Genomic DNA, 19,994 nt, shown 5'->3' on the forward strand with positions numbered 1-19,994 from the left:
AAAGTCCCAAGGCACTTCACAGGAGCATTATAAAAGAAGGTATGACACCGAGTCACATAAGGAGATATTAGGTCAGATGACCAAAAGCTTGGTCAAAGAGGGAGGTTTGAAGGAGTGTCTTAAAGGAGAAAAGCAAGGTCGACAGACAGAGAGGTGTAGGGAGGGAATTGCAGAGCTTAGCACCTAGGTAACTGAAGATACAGCCACCAATGGTGAATTAGAGAAGCGCAAGTATCTTGGAGGGTTGTGAGGCTGGAGGAGATTACAGATTACAGAAGTAGGGAGGAGCGAGGCTGTGGAGGGATTTGAAAACAAGGGTGAAAGTTTTAAAATCAAGACGTTGCTTGACTGGGACCCAATGTCCGTCAGCGAGCACAGGGATGATAGGGGAATGTGACTTGGCGTGAGTTAAGACACAGGCAACAGAGATTTGGATGACCTCAATTTTATGGTGAATAGAATGTAGGAGACCAGCCAGGAATTTGTTGGAATAGTCAAGTCTAGAGGTAACGAAGGTGTGAATGAGAGATTTAGCAGTAGATGAGCTGAGACAGGGTGAAGTCAGGCAATGTTACAGAGGTGGAAATAGGCGATCTTAGTGATGGCACGAATAAGAGGTCAGAATCTCATTTCATGGTCAAATGTGACACCAAGGTTGCGAATAGACTGGCTTAATCTCAGACTGTTGCCAGGGAGAGGGATGGAGTTGGTAGATAGGAAATGGAGTTTGGAATGGGGACTGAAAACAATGGCTTTAGTCTTCCCAATAATTAATTGGAGTGCTACGACCAGATGAGAAAGAGGTCTAGGGTTCCCTTTCAGCCTTCACTTGGTCTTACTGTAACAGGGTTTTATTTTTAAACACACTGCTTTTAGCTCCCCCTTGGTGAATCCTTGTTCACCGCTTTCCAATTATAAGGCAAAGAAACGAGCATAAACAGGCTTTCTAAAAGAAGAAAGGTGAAATTTTATTAAACTTAAACTTAAAACTCTAATTCAGTTAATGCCTACGGATACACGCTAGCATGCATACACGATACGCACATGCAAATAGAGACAGAAAAGAGCAGAAGAAAAATCAAGTGGAAAGGTTTGAGGCAATATCTGAAGAGTTGTTGTTATGGTTCTTCAAGCTCACTGTAGAATCCTTTTGTAGGTAGATCTTGCTTTTCGTTGGGGCCCAGTATTCTTCTTACACCTTCTTCACTGCAGGAGACTTTTCTCTCTTGGGGTTCATGTGTCCTCAGTTGGTTTTTAGAGCTCTGTGAGAAAGAGATGGGAGCAGACAGGACAGGAGAGGAGGTGTACTTCAGTCCAGGAGCAAATAGCTTTCTGCCAGTTCAAAAACTGTCTCTCCAATTTAAAACTCTTAGTTCAAACTCTGCAACAGCCAGTTAGTCATGTGAAAAACTGGTTTGACCACATCTGTTTGTGGATTGAATTGAAGAAGGGAGTGGCTCCTTTGTCTACAAGCACTGTCTGTAAATATGCAAAAATGTATTTCCAGCCAGGGACCTGGCAACCTTTTTTTAACAGGCCTTCCCTTCTTGTTAGCAACAATTTGGAATTAAATGTCCATGTGGCAAAATTAATGTGCCTTATTCTTGGCAGGAGGGGGCCTCCATGACAGGAGGAAATTTCTGCTCATCCAGTACTAGATGTCGGATAAGCAGTCTGATAGATTAACAACAGTGGAGGGGTCGAGATAAGTGGTGGTGAGGTAGAGCTGAATCGTCAGCATACGTGTGAATACTAACTCTGTCCTTTCAGATGATGTTGCCGAGAGGTAGCATACAGATGAGAAATAGGAGGGGGCCAAGGATAGATCCTTGAGGACACCAGACGGTAATGGTGCGGGTGCAGCAAGAGAAGCCATTTCAAGTGATTCCCTGACTATGATTAGAAACTTTAGAATGGAACCAGGTGAGAGCAGTCCCACCCAGCTGGATGACAGTGGAGAGGCGTTGGAGGAGGCTGAGGTGGTCATCCAAGTCAAAGGTTGCAGACAGGTTGAGAAGGATGAGCAGAGAAAGTTTACCTTTGTTAAAGTCATGTAGTCCTCTCAAATCTATCAGCATAATCCTCTATTCCCTTCTCCTTCATGTGCTTATCCTCCCTCTTAAATGCAACTACTCTATTCACCTCAACTATACCTTGTGGTAGTGAGTCCCATATTCTCACCACTATCTGGGTAAAGAAACTTCTTCTGAATTCCTTATTTGATTTCTTAGTGACTATCTTATATTGATGGCTTCAAGCTTTGCTCTTCCACACAATTGGAAACATTCTTTTTGTGTCTACTCTATCAAAACATTTTCTAATTTTGAAGACCTCTGTTAAGTTATCCCTCAGCCTCCTCTTTTCAAAAGAACAGAGACCCAGCCTGTTCATTGCAGTATTGGTGTGGCATCGGAGTGATTTTTGGTAAACTCTGATATTGGAAGGGTCTGCTCTCTTTCAATAGTGTTGTCTAGCTATGGTAGTCCCTCACACTACCATAGAAGCTTCATTTGCTGCAGCATAGCATATTCAGTACATTGTGAATTTCCTATTCTTACTGTTAATCTGCAGTACTGTCAGCAGAGATTCACTCTGGCTGCAGCTCTGCAACTTAAATGAAGTGGTATGGAGATCCAACTCAGGAGATATCTTCTCAGTGCTCTGTGGAGATAAACAAACACAGCTACCACTGGCAACAGTGGATGATGTGAGCTATCGCAGGAGGTTAAAATGGATAACTCCTGAAAATGGGAATTAACTCTGGGCTGCCTGCCGTTTTAAATGATTGCTGTATGCAGCCATGCTACCTGCACTGTTCACTGGCTGCATGCATCTGCAGGGGGTCCAAAAGCACACATGCCTAGCGCTACTTAAAGATAGCTTCCACCTCTTAGAGGGGAAATGCTTTGTGGTTGGAAGTGAATCTGGGGTGCGGTACTTGGAAGAATGGCTGAACATGCGAGACAGCATGCACCAACGTTTTCAGACAGTTCACTGGTGGAAGAGGTGGAAAGAAGGAGAGATTTCTTGCAACCACAGGGAGGCAGGAGGTCCTCCAGACATATGGTCAGGAGACAATGGGAAGAAACAGTAGCAGAGTTCAATGCCAGAAGTCTTGCTCCATCAACATGGATGCATGATCTGACATGAATTGTCAAGGTTAATGAATTTATCTTCAAATGGCATATCCTACCAACTGCCCCACTAGCCCCACTGCTCACTTCACTACACTTCCATCACCCACTTCCCAACAAACTCTATCAATCGGCACTCAACCCGAAAATTCCCATGCTTTACGTCACTCTCTTACTTAACACTGTTCCAAGCCTCCACAACTGACAATTCACACACACTGGCAGCTATTCAACCATGACAGCCACATCACCCAAAAGTATTACAGAACACTGACTCACACACTTCCCTTTTTCTTGCAGGAGAAGGTGGCGCATAACAGAAGGGAGAAGAAAAGAACTATAAGAGTACAAGTGTGCCTGCATGTTTTAATTCCCATGGAGGAAAAAGTGCTGGCCACTGTAGAACAGGGGTTTGTTGAAGTCGTGGCCACTGGTGGGCTAGCGGGATTGATGATGAGTGTTATCTGCATACCAAATCCTCCTTCTCTCATCACACTTTGCCCATGTACTACAATAGCTTCTGATTCACAAGCTGCAGATAGTGTAAGCACGCATTTCTTACATTCACCTCTCCCCTCAGCACAACCCAATCCTTTCCCTTTTTTTTATTTCAAATACCCAAGAACTGGAACCTCCCCAGCCAGACGAAGAAGGAGAAGGCAGTGAAGGTGAAGTGACACCAGCGCTCAATCTTAACATCGCAGCCACCAGCTTAGGTACTGACACTGCATGTATTTTTGAGGCTAGGATAAAGGAGCAGAGGACAGATCTGCATATGGTGAAACACTGGGCAGAAGTGCGCAGCAGTGAGGACACGGAAAATAAATAGTGCAGGTGCCAGTTTGACCGAGGGTGAAGTCACACCTGTTACAACCGAGGTTAGAGGAATGCACTGTCTTTCGCCAGTTCCACTACTTCACTGGTCACAACATATATTTAAATGTTTTACTCAGTTACTGATACGGCCAATTATATACTTCATATTAGTTTCAGAATAAAAATCCGACAACCAGGTTTCTTTAATAAACAACAAAATTGCTGATTTATTATAAAACAAGACTTACTCAATAAAGATGCAAAGCTTATTAACACACAGTTTGAAATACACAAGTATAAATATCTACCCTTCTAAAATAACCTAACACACCTGCACACACACCGGTTAAAGAAAAAAAAAGAAAAATGAAAAAACTGGCTCTGCAGAGATCAATTTTAAAAAATTGAAAATTCTTTAAGAAAAAGGATAAGATATGGTATGTTCCAGATGACTTTCTGTCTGGCGTCCGTGTACATGTAGACAGGTGTTGCTAGGCACATATGGTTGTCACTGGAATCTTTTCAGAAGCAGTTCTTCCAGGAGATGTCGAGAGGAAGTCTTCAGAAGCTTCTCAGGAGAAATACTGCATCAGTTTCTCCAGCTGTCACACTGAATTCTCAGGGTTTCTGAAAGAGGTGGAACAGGATGGCTTGGTTACTTCTCTCTCTCTCTCTCTGCAGGCTGCAACCCTAACTGACCATTCAAACAGTCCAGCCCTAAAACAGAAAGACAAAAACTCCTGACAACCATAAACCTAGACATGCGACTTCTTTGTAAACAGCTCCAGTAACTAGCAAGGCTCCTTACATTTATTTCACCCTTCATTGTCTCTTCCTGTATGTGTTTTTAAAAAAAAATCCAAAGTGTCCTTCCAGTAACCTTTAAGAGTAAACAAAGCCAGGCATCTCCTCGGGTATTTTCCACAGTCTTTTAAACACAAGTTCTCAAAAAATATTAATAATGGAAGCACCTTCATGACACCTCTACCCTTGGGGGAATGAAGCACCATTTTTAAATGTGTTTCATTATCAAGTGTGAACAAAAAAACAAAATATAAAAAAAAGTACAACACATTTACACACTCACTCTCATTCACTGCAACTAATACAATTATGCCCTGTACCATCTTTGTACTGAGATAACTCAGAGCAAAGTTAAATTCTAGACAAAGCATCGGCAATTAGATTGTTTTTTCCCGCTATGTGGATAATCTTTAAGTGACAGGGCTGCAATAGTAAACTCCATCGCAACGGTCTGGCATTCTGGTTTTCAAATTTTTCCACAAAGGCTATGAGGTTATGAGCAATATATACCACTGTCTCCCTGTGGCTGTGGTGTACATATACTTCAAAATGTTTAAGAGTTAGTAGTAAGCCTAGGGTTTCCTTTCCATTGTTAAGTATCTCTTTCGGTGTTGATTTTAGCTTTTTGGAAAAGTATCCTACTGACCTTTCCATGCCCGATTCATCTTCTTGTAACAAGACTGCACCTACCCCCAAGTCACTATCATCAATTGGTACGTTGAAGGGCTTAGTGAAATTTGGGGGAGCCAACACTGGTTCATTGATCAAAATTGCTTTCAGCCTCTCAAAAGATGCTTGACACTCCCCTGACCACACTACCTTGACTTTCTTTTGTAGCAAATCTGTCAGTGGAGCAGCTGTAGTGCTGAACTTTGGTACAAAGTTGTGGTAGAAACCACACATCCCCAAAAACCTCATGATTTCTTATTTAGTATTAGGGGCAGGGAACTCCACCAGTGCTTGTACTTTTGCTGTTCTTGGCAACACTTTTCTTTGCCCTACTATATGCCCTAGGTAGGTTACCCGTGCTTTTGCAAATTCACTTTGGCAACGTTTATCACCAAATCAGCTGACTGTAATTTTCGAAACAGGGCTTCTAGTTGATTCAAGTGGTCCTTCCCAAGTGTAATATGCTATGGCCAAGGTGAGGAGGGGGGTCACAGTTGCCCCTCTTGTCCTTCCTCTTATTTGACCGCAACAGGGTTTATTCCATTTAAAGAGTGGTTGTGCTTATCACCTCGTTTTACCTTTTACCTTTAATGTGATTGTGAAAGAACCAATTGTACAGGTTTTCTTGAGTTTAAACAAGAAAGAGGTAAGTTTATTATACTCAACAAAATAAACCTGATCTAAAATAATAAAAAAATACGCTTCACATTCACGCATACATTCACACGAGGATCACACACACACAAATAGATTACAAAGTGGAAAGTAAGTTCTTTGGTTGGATTAAAGTCCAGAATAAATAAAAGTTAATACACAGTCTGAGGTTGGATGATTCGGTGGTCTTCCGGCTGGAGTTGTATTCTTGAAGTCTTTGGCTAGTTAAAGGGCACTTTGTGGTTGGTCTTTGCTCAGGGTTTTCTTGGAGGCAGAATTGTAGTTGGCTCTCTTCCTCTGGTCTCTGGCTGCAGCAGTCTGTAAGTTTGGAGGGTTCACAGTTGCAGACGGTTTCCAAACTTTATGTTTTCTGGAGAGAGAGAGAGAGAAAGGGAGGTACACAGCCTTCTCTGCTGCTGCACACTCAGTTACTGCTTGTCTCTTGTCTGTGTAACAAAACTCCCAGTTTTTTCAGAGATGGACAGACCGTCACATGACTGCCTCAGGGTATTCTCTGGAACCTTCTAGTGAGATGCAAAGTTCAGAATTGGCTCCACAGGCTCCAAGATGCCAATATTTATACTGGGAGGGGTTTACTCTTTCAAAGTCAATGTGTCAGGATTGCCTTGACTGCCATACTAATGAAGCAATCCTAGGTAATTCAATTAATTAGAGCAAGCCATTGTCCTGGGTCCAGGGCTTCCTAGACTTCTGGCTCCGGTTGGGCCATGGAATGTGCAAAGGTGTTTCAGATGCAAATTTTGGTGGCCATCTTAGAAGCCAGTTTTTTAAAAGTTAACTGTAGGATTTTCTCCAGCAGAAGTTAATGTAAGTTTCCAACTGATGAATTCATATTTCTCATTTGGCATATAGTGTTTTCCTGAAACATTGTATCCTAGCACATCATCAAGGTAAACCACACAGTTAGGAATGCTAGCTGCCACTAGGTTCATTAATTTCTGAAAAGTTGCTGGACCATTTAGAATTAGAATTAGAACATTACAGCGCAGTACAGGCCCTTTGGCCCTCGATGTTGCGCCGACCTGTGAAACCATTTGACCTACACTATTCCATTTTCATCCATATGTCTATCCAATGACCACTTAAATGCCCTTAAAGTTGACGAGTCTACTACTTTTGCAGGCAGGGCGTTCCACGCCCCTACTACTCTCTGAGTAAAGAAAATACCTATGACATCTGTCCTATATCTATCACCCCTCAACTTAAAGCAATGTCCCCTCGTGTTTGCCATCACCATCCGAGGAAAAAGACTCTCACTATCCACCCTATCTAACCCTCTGATTATCTTATATGTCTCTATTAAGTCACCTCTCCACCTCCTTCTCTCCAACGAAAACAACCTCAAGTCCCTCAGCCTTTCCTCGTAAGACCTTCCCTCCATACCAGGCAACATCCTAGTAAATCTCCTCTGCACCCTTTCCAAAGCTGACACATCCTTCCTATAATGCGGTGACCAGAACTGCACGCAATACTCCAGGTGCGGCCTCACCAGAGTTTTGTACAGCTGCAGCATGACATCGAGGCTCCGAAACTCGATCCCCCTACTAATAAAAGCTAACACACCATATGCCTTCTTAACAGCCCTATTAACCTGGGTAGCAACCTTCAGGGATTTATGCACCTGGACACCAAGATCTCTCTGTTCATCTACACTACCAAGAATCTTCCCATTAGCCCAGTACTCTGCATTCCTGTTACTCCTTCCAAAGTGAATCACCTCGCACTTTTCCGCATTAAACTCCATTTGCCATCTCTCAGCCCAGCTCTGCAGCCTATCTATGTCCCTCTGTACCCTACAACATCCTTCGGCACTATCCACAACTCCACCGACCTTAGTGTCATCCGCAAATTTACTAACCCACCCTTCTACACCCTCTTCCAGGTCATTTATAAAAATGACAAACAGCAGTGGCCCCAAAACAGATCCTTGCGGTACACCACTAGTAACTAAACTCCAGGATGAACATTTGCCATCAACCACCACCCTCTGTCTTCTTTCAGCTAGCCAATTTCTGATCCAAAGCTCTAAATCACCTTCAACCCCATACTTCCGTATTTTCTGCAATAGCCTACCATGGGGAACCTTATCAAATGCCTTACTGAAATCCATATACACCACATCCACTGCTTTACCCTCATCCACCTGTTTGGTCACCTTCTCGAAAAACTCAATAAGGTTTGTGAGGCACGACCTACCCGTCACAAAACCGTGCTGACTATCGCTAATGAACTTATTCTTTTCAAGATGATTATAAATCCTGTCTCTTATAACCTTTTCCAACATTTTACCCACAACCGAAGTAAGGCTCACAGGTCTATAATTACCAGGGCTGTCTCTACTCCCCTTCTTGAACAAGGGGACAACATTTGCTATCCTCCAGTCTTCCAGCACTATTCCTGTCGACAATGACGACATAAAGATCAAGGACAAAGGCTCTGCAATCTCCTCCCTAGCTTCCCAGAGAATCCTAGGATAAATCCCATCTGGCCCAGGGGACTTATCTATTTTCACACTTTCCAAAATTGATAACACCTCCTCCTTGTGAACCTCAATCCCATCTAGCCTAGTAGCCTGAATCTCAGTATTCTCCTCGACAACATTTTCTTTCTCTACTGTAAATACTGACGCAAAATATTCATTTAACACTTCCCCTATCTCCTCTGATTCCACACACAACTTCCCACTACTATCCTTGATTGGCCCTAATCTAACTCTAGTCATTCTTTTATTCCTGATATACCTATAGAAAGCCTTAGGGTTTTCCCTGATCCTATCCGCCAATGACTTCTCGTGTCCTCTCCTTGCTCTTCTTAGCTCTCCCTTTAGATCCTTCCTGGCTAGCTTGTAACTCTCAAGCGCCCTAACTGAGCCTTCACGTCTCATCCTAACATAAGCTTTCTTCTTCCTCTTGACAAGCGCTTCAACTTCTTTAGTAAACCACGGCTCCCTCGCTCGACAACTTCCTCCCTGCCTCACAGGTACATACTTATCAAGGACACGCAGTAGCTGCTCCTTGAATAAGCTCCACATTTCGATTATTCCCATCCCCTGCAGTTTCCTTCCCCATCCTACGCATCCTAAATCTTGCCTAATCGCATCATAATTTCCTTTCCCCCAGCTATAATTCTTGCCCTGCGGTATATACCTGTCCCTGCCCATCGCTAAGGTAAACCTAACCGAATTGTGATCACTATCACCAAAGTGCTCACCTACATCTAAATCTAACACCTGGCCGGGTTCATTACCCAGTACCAAATCCAACGTGGCATCGCCCCGGTTGGCCTGTCTACATACTGTGTCAGAAAACCCTCCTGCACACACTGGACAAAAACTGACCCATCTAAAGTACTCGAACTATAGTATTTCCAGTCGATATTTGGAAAGTTAAAGACCCCCATAACAACTACCCTGTTACTCTCGCCCCTGTCGAGAATCATCTTCGCTATCCTTTCCTCTACATCTCTGGAACTATTTGGAGGTCTATAAAAGACTCCCAACAGGGTGACCTCACCTCTCCTGTTTCTAACCTCAGCCCATACTACCTCAGTAGACGAGTCCTCAAACGTCCTTTCTGTCGCTGTAATACTCTCCTTGATTAACAATGCCACACCCCCCCTCTTTTACCATCTTCTCTGTTCTTACTGAAACATCTAAATCCCAGAACCTGCAACATCCATTCCTGCCCCTGCTCTACCCATGTCTCCGAAATGGCCACTACATCGAGATCCCAGGTACCAACCCATGCTGCATGCTCACCCACCTTATTCCGGATGCTCCTGGCGTTGAAGTAGACACACTTTAAACCAGGTTCTTGCTTGCCAGTGCCCTCTTGCGTCCTTGTAACCTTATCCCTGACCTCACTACTCTCAACATCCTGTACACTGGAACTACAATTTAGGCTCCCATCCCCCTGCTGAATTAGTTTAAACCCCCCCGAAGAGCACTAGCAAATCTCCCCCCCAGGATATTGGTACCCCTCTGGTTCAGGTGAAGACCATCCTGTTTGTAGAGGTCCCACCTACCCCAGAAAGAGCCCCAGTTATCCAGGAAACCAAAACCCTCCCTCCTGCACCATCCTTGCAGCCACGTGTTCAACTCCTCTCTCTCCCTATTCCTCACTTCGCTATCACGTGGCATGGGCAACAACCCAGAGATAACAACTCTGTTTGTTTAGAGATACAGCACTGAAACAGGTCCTTCAGCCCACCGAGTCTGTGCCGACCATCAACCACCCATTTATACTAATCCTACACTAATCCCATATTCCTACCACATCCCCACCTGTCCCTATATTTCCCTACCACCTACCTATACTGGGGGCAATTTATAATGGCCAATTTACCTACCAACCTGCAAGTCTTTTGGCTTGTGGGAGGAAACCGGAGCACCTGGAGAAAACCCACGCAGACACAGGGAGAACTTGCAAACTCCACACAGACAGTACCCAGAATTGAACCCGGGTCGCTGGAGCTGTGAGGCTGCAGTGCTAACCACTGCGCCACTGTGCTGCCCTAAATTTTTAGCCTGAAAGGCATCACTCGGCATTGGAAAAGACTGTCTGGTCTGACAAAGGCTGATATTTCTTTAGCTCGGGGTGTTAAAGGAACCTGCCAGTATCCCTTTAATGAATCGATTTTGGTAAGAAACGCGGCACTGCCCACTCTGTCAATACAATCTTCCAAGTAAGGAATTGGTTATGAGTCTGCCTTTGTTACTGCATTAACCTTTCTGTAGTCTATGCAAAATCTAGTTGAACCATCAGGTTTTTGTGCTAACACCACTGGGAAACACCAGCTGTGTTGACTGGGTTCAATTAGGTGGTTTTCCAACATGTATTGGATTTCTGCTTTCACCTGAGCCTCTTTCTCTGGACCTAAGCGATAAGGATAAGTTTTATAGGAAAGGATTCTCCTACATCAACATCATATATGGCTAAGATTGTACATCCTGGTTTATCCCTACAGACTCCTTTAAATGTTGTGAGTAGCCTTGTTAGGTCTCATTGTTCTGTATCTAAATATGAAAGCACAGTGTCTAATCTCCCTAACAATTCTGTATTAGCTAACCAGATAGTAGGAGGTTCAAAAACAAGAAATGCTGGATTCACTCAGCAGGTCTGGCAGCATCTGTGGAAAGAGAAGCAGAGTTAACGTTTCGGGTCAGTGACCCTTCTTCGGGGTTCAATTTGGGCATTGTCTAGGCCTCCTTCCGCCTCATCCACACTATCCCTTTCATCCTCCACTGTCCTTACTACCTGACATACCTATGCTTGCTTATCCTCCTCCTGGCAGTGATATTGTTTCAACACATTGATGTGACACAGCTGATTCTTTTTCCAGTGATCTGGGGTGTCAATCAAATAATTTACTTAATCAATCCTTTTGACTACTTTATATGGACCACTGAACCGTGCTTTCAGCGGTTCACCCTGTAAAGGCAGTAATACCGAGTGAAGAATAGGTTAACTTCTCTACCTATACCTTCGCAGAAATTGTTCTCAAGGGAATGGCCTCTGGGAACCGAATAGCCATATCCATGACAGTGAGCATATATTGGTGTCCCACTTTTGTTTTCAGTAAAGGTCCTACACAGTCTACCAACACCCTACTAAATGGTTCCCCAAAAACTGGTATGGGAATTAGAGGTGTCGGTTTTATGGCATGTGATTTCTCTGTAAACAACTCCAATAGCTAGCAAGGCTCCTTATGTTTATTTAGCACTTAATTCTCTCTTCCAGTCAGTCTTTTTTTAAAAATCAGATGTGTCCTTCCAGTAACCATTATAAAAAAACAAATCCAAGCATCTCCTCAGTCTTTTAAACACAAGTTCTCAAAAAATATTAATAATGGAAGCATCTTGTTTTTTTTATTGAAAACTAAGAATTCTGTGTGTTTTTAAAGACTGGGAAAAAGGATTTTCTGTGGACATTGAATGCTGAAACTTTGTGTTTGAACTGAGTGACTCAGATTGCAAGGCACTTGTTTCCAAGCAACTCAACAGTAAAATGGCAGGAAGATTTATGACTGTGACAAGACTTGATTGTGGGTTTTAGTTTCAGTTTTGCAGTGTGAAAAAGACCAGTGCTGTACAGGCAGGAGACATAACAAACTGGCTGGGACCTTTTTTTTGCAGACCAGAGAAAAAGATCTCTCCCTGAAAAAACGTTTGCCTCTCTGTAAAAAATGAAATTCTACATTTGAGGTAGTGGCTGTGGTCTACTGGAGAGAGAAAAGACCCCTGGAGAGGAAAAAACCCAGGAAAAGAAGAGTTGATGCTCTCTGTGGAGAATGGCTCCTTTGCTGAGAGGAAGCCCTCTACATTTCAAAAGGTAGCAGACTCCTATTGCCTCCAGTCTCTGAAAAATCTCTGCCTCAACAATGATTCCTTTTGCCTCTTATGTTTTAGGAGACCCTGAAAGCTCAAGAAAGCTTCTATTGACTTGTGATTATTGCTATTTCAAAACCCAAATAGACCCTGTTGCTACACCCTTTGCTGAAAGAGCTGTGTGATGCCTGCTGCAGACGTAGTGCCCATAAATGCCTACAAATCACAGACTGTTCGTCAATCTCGCCTGGAGAGACTTTGAGTGGCATCCAACTATTCGACTCTGGGACACCTCACCAACCCGGAAATATCCTACCAGATCGTGAAAACTCAATTATTTTATTATTCCTGGGAAACAGTTGAACACTAAAATAGCCTTTTTCCCCAGTTAACCATTATTTTTGAATGTATGTGTGTGCATGAGGGTTAGGAAGAATAAGAAGTTATAAAATCTTTTCATACATAGATTTATCTCATTTTGTTTAAGATTTAGTTTATTAATAAATAGTTAATTTTGTTGTTTAAAAAAACACAATTTGGTGTGCTTTATTCTGGGGGGTAAATAAAGTGTTTAATTTGGCTATTTTTTCTGGTCAGTGGGAAACTTTACTGATATGCTATGACCTGTGGAGTGGTGGGATTGAATTAACAGTGCATTACTCCCGCCTTGATCATAACACCTTCATGAAATACCCTAGTTCTGTTGTAGAGGACTAAGAGGAGGCTTTTGATGGGCCAAGCGCAGAAGAATGGGGATGGGTGTACATAGCCAAATGCTTGGTGCACTGGAAAGTCTGCCAGAAAAACCTCTGCTCAACGTCAAGGAGCATGGAGGGGGTCAAGCATCACGTGTCACAGGGCTTTGTGCAGAGCTTGGAGCCCATTCTTTCCAGCATGGAACTGGTGGCCAACTCCATCAACACACTTGTAGAACAAACCATGGTACTGGCCGAGATTTCATGTTGGGCGGACGGTGGCAAACCCGCTTCTGCCTTGCCTGGGGATCTGATCCACATTTTATGGGTCCCCAGGCTTTAATTGTTCTGAGGCAGGACTTCTGCTTGAGAAAGGAAGTCGAGCCTCATTGAGCTGCTGGCTAGTCAGCGGGCCGCCAGCCCTTAATCCCAGCAGCGCCACCAGGTGCAGTGGCCACTGCTTGGACGGAGTCCAAGTAAGTTTTGGTTGCCTCGCCGGGAGTAATTGGTCAGGCACCGGCAAGGCAAGGGTGGTCGGTTGGGGGGAAGGGGGGCGTGCTGGGTCTTGGGGGTAGTTGGGGTAGCGGGGTGGGCGTCCATTGGGCACCCTGTGCCTGATAAGCAGGTCCCCCCCCTGCCGAGGTGATAGGAAGCCATCTGCTTTTCTCAGGCGGCTTTTCCCGGCTCCAGGACGCCTGCTTTTCACACGTAAAATCCGTGTGGAGGTGGACGAAGGCCCTTAAGTGACTGTTAAGTGGCCACTTAGGGCGGGTGGGCTGTTTTTCGCTCCCCCCCCACCCCACCATATGGAAAGGGGGGGTGGAGGTGGGATCGGGTAGGGAAAGCCTCCCGGAGCCTCCTGCTCCATTTTACACCACCCCTCTGCCCCCACCCCCACCCCCCCTCCCCGCCACTATCTGGCTCATTGGGGTGGCATAAAATTCCGGCCAGAATGTCTGATGGCCGATGTCTCAGTTTCCATTGCAGCGCAAACAGCTTCCGTCAAAGTGCTACAATGGAAGCTGAGACGTCAGCCGTCAAACACTGCATCGTGGTTGGTTCCACAAGTGTGTTGATGGAGTTCTGCAGTGGAAGCACATCATGGCTCTACACAGTACTGTTCAAAAAGACTTCCAAGGCGTCACAGCAGTTCATCAACAGATCAGTAGGATTGTTGAGTCATCACCCCAGGAAAGTGGTAATGACTTGAAGGAACATGAACCTGCCATCCTCTCTCAGGATGACAGCATTCCTACATCCACCCCTGTAGTGTTGAAGTGTTTTGAAATTGCAATTGCATTCTGCATTGTGTACTCTCAAGACTTCTATAGAACACACATGCCAAAAAGGGAAAGTGAAATTGAAACAGAACAAAGGTGAAGCCTTTATGCTCAGCTGCCTGCACTCTTTGTCTCACCTATCTTACACTAAACTTGTCTAAACCTCACTCAAGTCCTGAGGGCATCCTAATGACAACAAAGTAAACAGAAAAGGATGGAAAAAGCCTGGAGCATTGCTTTCAGGCATGAAATTTTGGAAAGTTTTTGTCTACTTTTACAAACAGCATTTTAAGTTGCAGACTGTGTTAGACACACACAGGAAGCTTGTAGTGTATACACACACTGATCTCTCCAAAATAATCATCCTATCAAAAAAAAACTATCATCTTGGATCACTGCAGAGAAGTTTCCTCTGAAAGGAATGCAATCCTGGATCCTTTATCACAGTTTTGCTGATCAGTATGGCATCGTCTATGCTCAACCTATCACCTTTTGATGTGCAAACACAAGGCTGAAGCATTTGCATCCATTTTCAGCCAGAAGTGCCGAGTAGATGATCCATCTTGGCTTCCTCCTGATGTCCCCATCATCACAGATGCCAGTCTACAGCCAAGTCCATTCACTTCACGTGATATCAAGAAATGGCTGAAGGCACTGGATATTGCAAAGGCTATGTGCCCTGACAACATTCCAGCAATAGTACTGAAGACCTATGCTCCAGAACTAGATGCACCCCTCGCCATACTGTTCCAGTACAGCTACAACATTGCATCTGCCAGGCAATGTGGAAAACTGCCCAGGTATGTCCTGTACACAAAAAGGACAAATCTAACCCAGCCAATTACCGCCCCATCAGTCTACTTTCAATCATCAGCAAATTGATAGAAGGTGTCGTCAACAGTGCTATCAAGTGGCACTTGCCCAGCAATAACCTGCTCACTGATGCTCAGTTTGGGTTCCGCCAGTGCGACCCAGCTCCTGACCTCACTACAGCCTTGGTTCAAATATGGACAAAAGAGCTGAACTCCAGAGGTGAGGAGTCAGTGACTGCCCTTGACATCAAGGCAGCATTTGACCGAATATGGCATCAAGGAGCCCTAGCAAAACTGAAGTAAATGGGATCGGGGGAAAACTCTCCACTGGTTGGAGCTATACCTAGCACAAAGGAAAATGGTTGTAGTTGTTGGAAGTCATTCATCTCAGTCCCAGGACATCACTACAGGAGTTCCTCAGGGTAGTGTCTTAGGCCTAACCATCCTCAGCTGCTTCATGAATGACCTTCCATCCATCATAAGGTTAGAAGTGGAGATGTTCGCTGATGATTGCACAATGTTCAGCACCATTCATAACTCATCAGATAATGAGGCAGCCCATGTCCAGATGCAGCAAGACCTGGACAACATCCAGGCTTGGGCTGATAACTGGCATGTAAAATTCGCGCCACACAAGTGCAGGGCAATGACCATCTCCAACAAAAAAAGAATCTAACCATCTCCCCTTTGCATTCCATGGCATTACCATTACTGAATCCCCCACGATCGACATCCTGGAGATTCCTATTGACCAGAAACTGAACTGGAGTAGCCATATAAATACCATGGCTACAAGAGCAGGTCAGAGGCTGGGAATCCTGCAGCAAATAACTCACCTCTTGACTCCCCAAAGCTTGTCCACCATTTACAAGGCACAAGTCAGGATTATGATGGAATAATCTCCACTTGCCTGAATGGGTGCAGCTCCAACAACACTCAAGAAACTCACCACCATCCAGGACAAAGCAGCACGCTTGATTGGCACCCCATCCACAACCTTCAACATTCACTAAAATAAAAGCAAAATACTGCAGATGCTGGAAATCTGCAATAAAAACAAGAAATGCTGGAAATACTTAGCAGGTCTGGCAGCATCTGTGGAGAGAGAAGCAGAATTAACGTTTCAGGTCAGTAACCCTTCATCAGAACTGGCAGAGGCTTGAAATGTAATAGGTTTTCAGCAAATAAAGCAGGGGTGGGGCAAGAAATAACCAAAGAGAAAGTATTGACAGGACATTCTTTGTGACCTGATTGTGATTCTGATTGTGGTGGGAGAAACGCACTGATAATTAAATCCCATCGCTCCACAGATTGCCTAACATATCATTTTAAACTTTCCAATTTAAAGAAAGACCCAGCCAAATTGTACCATCTATTAACCCCTGAATGAGGCTAACCAAACCAAGTGTCTTTGCTCGTGTTTGTCACTCATCAGCAAAATCAACTACTAAGATCAATGCCAATAAACGGGTGCCATGTTTGTGAACCACAGCAAAAAGGCGAGAGAATGTAGCGAAAGTAGAGGCGGATTTCCATCAACATACTTTTGTCCTCTCAGACATAGCAAACAGTCATGTGTGACAATGAACATTGGATGCTTGGACGTAGATGCTGTCATAGATAGAGAAGTGTCTGTCAATGTCATGGAGACAAAACAGTTAACAACTTCAGGATTGCCCTATTCTCCGCAAACCTCTGAAAATTTTCCTTTACAACAGTGACAAACCGCTGAAAATCCTTGGAACTTTTGAAATGCCAGTCTCATTCAAAGGCACTGGAACAAATGCTCATTGTATGTCATATCTGGAGAATGTGACACACTTATCAGTTTCCGAACAGCAACAGTTCTGCACATGATTGCAGTCACATATGTGATTCCTACACACAACAAAAACAATCTTGAACTGTATGCTGACTGCTTCATTGGTATCAGCAAACTGAAAGATGTTACATGCAAGCTGCATGGTGACGATACCATTTCATGCCAGAAACAGAGAAGGAACTTCAACACCTACTTGACCTTGACTTTATTGAGAAAGATGAGGATGAGCCTACCCCCATGGATCTCACCCATACATGTCATTAAGAAACCCAGGTGCGAGAATCAGATTAGAATCTGCGTTGATGTGCGATCACCAAACCAAACCATACAAGGAGAAGGACACTTGACACCAACAATCAGTGATATCATAGGGAAAGTGAATTCACACTTCACTAAACTTGACCTCAATGCAGGCTACCATCAAACGAGCTTGCAGAAGAATCGAGATATCTTACTGTATTCTCTACTCACATCAGACTTTTCTGATACACGATGCTTAGCTTTGGAGTCAGCTGAGGTATTTCAGCACTAAATTCAATCTGTACTTCAAGGTCTTGAAGGCACGCTGAATGTCAATGATGACATTCTCATCCATGGCCGCACTGAAAGGGAACTCGAGAAATGCCTACATGAATGCTTACAACATCTCAGAGAATGTAAGCTCACCTTGAACAAAGACAAGTGCTTGTTCAATGAAAGCAGAATTGTGTTCAGCGGTGAAGGAGTATCACCAGATCCACGGAAAATTGAAGCCATTGCAAATGCTCCAGATCCTACAAACATGCAAGAATTCCGGAGTCTGCTAGGACTCATCACGTATTGTAGTCATTTCATTCCTGACCTCGCTACGCTATCTGCATCCGTACCCAAACTGACAAAAGAGACAACCATTTGGGAATGGATTAAATCACACAAACAGGCAGCATATGAGATCAAAGGATGATTATCAGCAAGTTGTACAAATGCCTATTTCGGCCCTGAGAAAATCACCCAGCTCATCGTGGATGCAAGCCTGGTTGGCTTAGATGCATTTTTCGTACAGAAAGACAAGATAGGTAACAAATTAATCGTTGCAATGGCAAGCAGATTGTTAAAGCCTGTGGAGCAACATCATTCCCCAACAAAGAGAAAAGCGCTCTCAATCACATGGGGTATCTTACACTTTCATCTTTATTTACGTTGAAATGAATTTAAAGTAATGAGCAATCATGAGCAATCCACATAGCAAAACACCCACTCGAATAGAATATTGGATACTCAAACTACAAGAGTACAAGTTCCAAGTTGAGTATCTGCCAGGCAAGCTTAACTTAGTGGACTATCTTTCGTGACATCTGTTGTCGACAGTCAGACCTACTTGTCATGAGGAAACGATTACCGAACAACATTTTAACTACGTAAGCATAAATGCAGTGACAAAGTCACTAAAACTAGTTGACTTTAAAGCAGCAGCAAAACAAGATGAGACTTTGCAATTATGTATGAAGGCTACAGAATCACAAAACTGGAAAGACGTCGTAACGACCGGGTGAGGTAGGGGTTTCAGGCTTCCCTCTGGCCACTTTTCTGTAAAACACAGTGTTTTTAGCTTCAGCTCAGAGAGTCCTTACTCACTGCTCTCTAATTGTAATTGTAAATGAGCCAATCAGACAGGCTTTCTTAGGTTTAAACAAAAAACATGTAATACACTAACTCAGTTAAAATGACTAAAAATACACAAAACAACCATGCGAGCATACATCCAGATAAACTCACACACAAATAGATACAGAGGAGGAGCAAGAATTAAAGGGGGCGAATTTGGAGTAGTAGATGGAATTCAGTTACTGTGTTTAGTTTTGCTGTAAAGTCTTTGATTGAAGTTAAGTCTTGCAGTTCTTGTTGGCGCCCAATGCACACTTTCAAACTTGTTTCACTGGTACCAGAAAGCTGAAGAAGTCCTCTGTCTTGAGGCTTAAGCTGCTTCCAAGGGTCTCTGAAACTTTGCTGGAGGGAGAGACAGGGAGAGAGCGGTGCTTTCTTCTTGAAGCTCAATTGCAGTCTCTTTTTCTGTGGCACAAGTCAAAAAATCCCCAGGAAGGCCAGCATGTTAGTCATGTGACGAGTTCTTGGTTTGAAACAGCATCACCTGCGAGGGTAAGCTTCAAAGCTTACTAGACACACACGGTTGGGTGGGGGTTGGGGTGGTGGAGTTCTGGCTCTTACACAGACAATGGCTCTCAATGTCTTTTGGTCATCACTATTGACAAAACCCATCTCAATAATTGAATCAGGGAGTACACCCATTGTCTCTCTATGCAAATGTCTGTCAGAATGCAAATGTGCAGCCATGTTATCAGCCATTCAGCTCTGTGGTCTTTTTAACCAAGTTATGTTCAATGTCCAGTTAAAGATCAAATCGTGTTCCATATGACAAAATTAATATCTTTCCATTTGGCAGGCGTGGTTTCCGTCACACCTCCACTTCTCACTAAATGAAATGCGACATTAGGGGGACCATTTCATTATAAATTAGAAGGAAGAGAAAGTACAAGAAAACATACATACATTTTCTCACATTCGCATTCATTCAAAAATCTTAAAATTGTTTCAGCCTGTCTTTCCTTCTGGCAGTGCTGCTTTGGACTGCCACTTTGTCATTGAGATGAATCCTAGATAGTTATGTTCTGCCCTCTATTACGGGGCGGCACAGTGGCACAGTGGTTAGCACCGCAGCCTCACAGCTCCAGCGACCCAGGGTACTGCCTGTGCGGAGTTTGCAAGTTCTCCCTGTGACCGTGTGGGTTTTCGCCGGGTGCTCTGGTTTCCTCCCACAGCCAAAGACTTGCAGGTTGATAGGTAAATTGGCCATTATAAATTGTCCCTAGTATAGGTAGGTGGTAGGGGAAGGTGGGGATGCGAGAGGGTATTGGGATTAATGTAGGATTAGTATAAATGGGTGGTTGATGGTCGGCATGGACTT

This window comes from Heterodontus francisci, chromosome 15 (genome assembly GCF_036365525.1).
Source record: "Heterodontus francisci isolate sHetFra1 chromosome 15, sHetFra1.hap1, whole genome shotgun sequence".
NCBI classification, from domain to species: Eukaryota; Metazoa; Chordata; class Chondrichthyes; order Heterodontiformes; family Heterodontidae; genus Heterodontus; species Heterodontus francisci.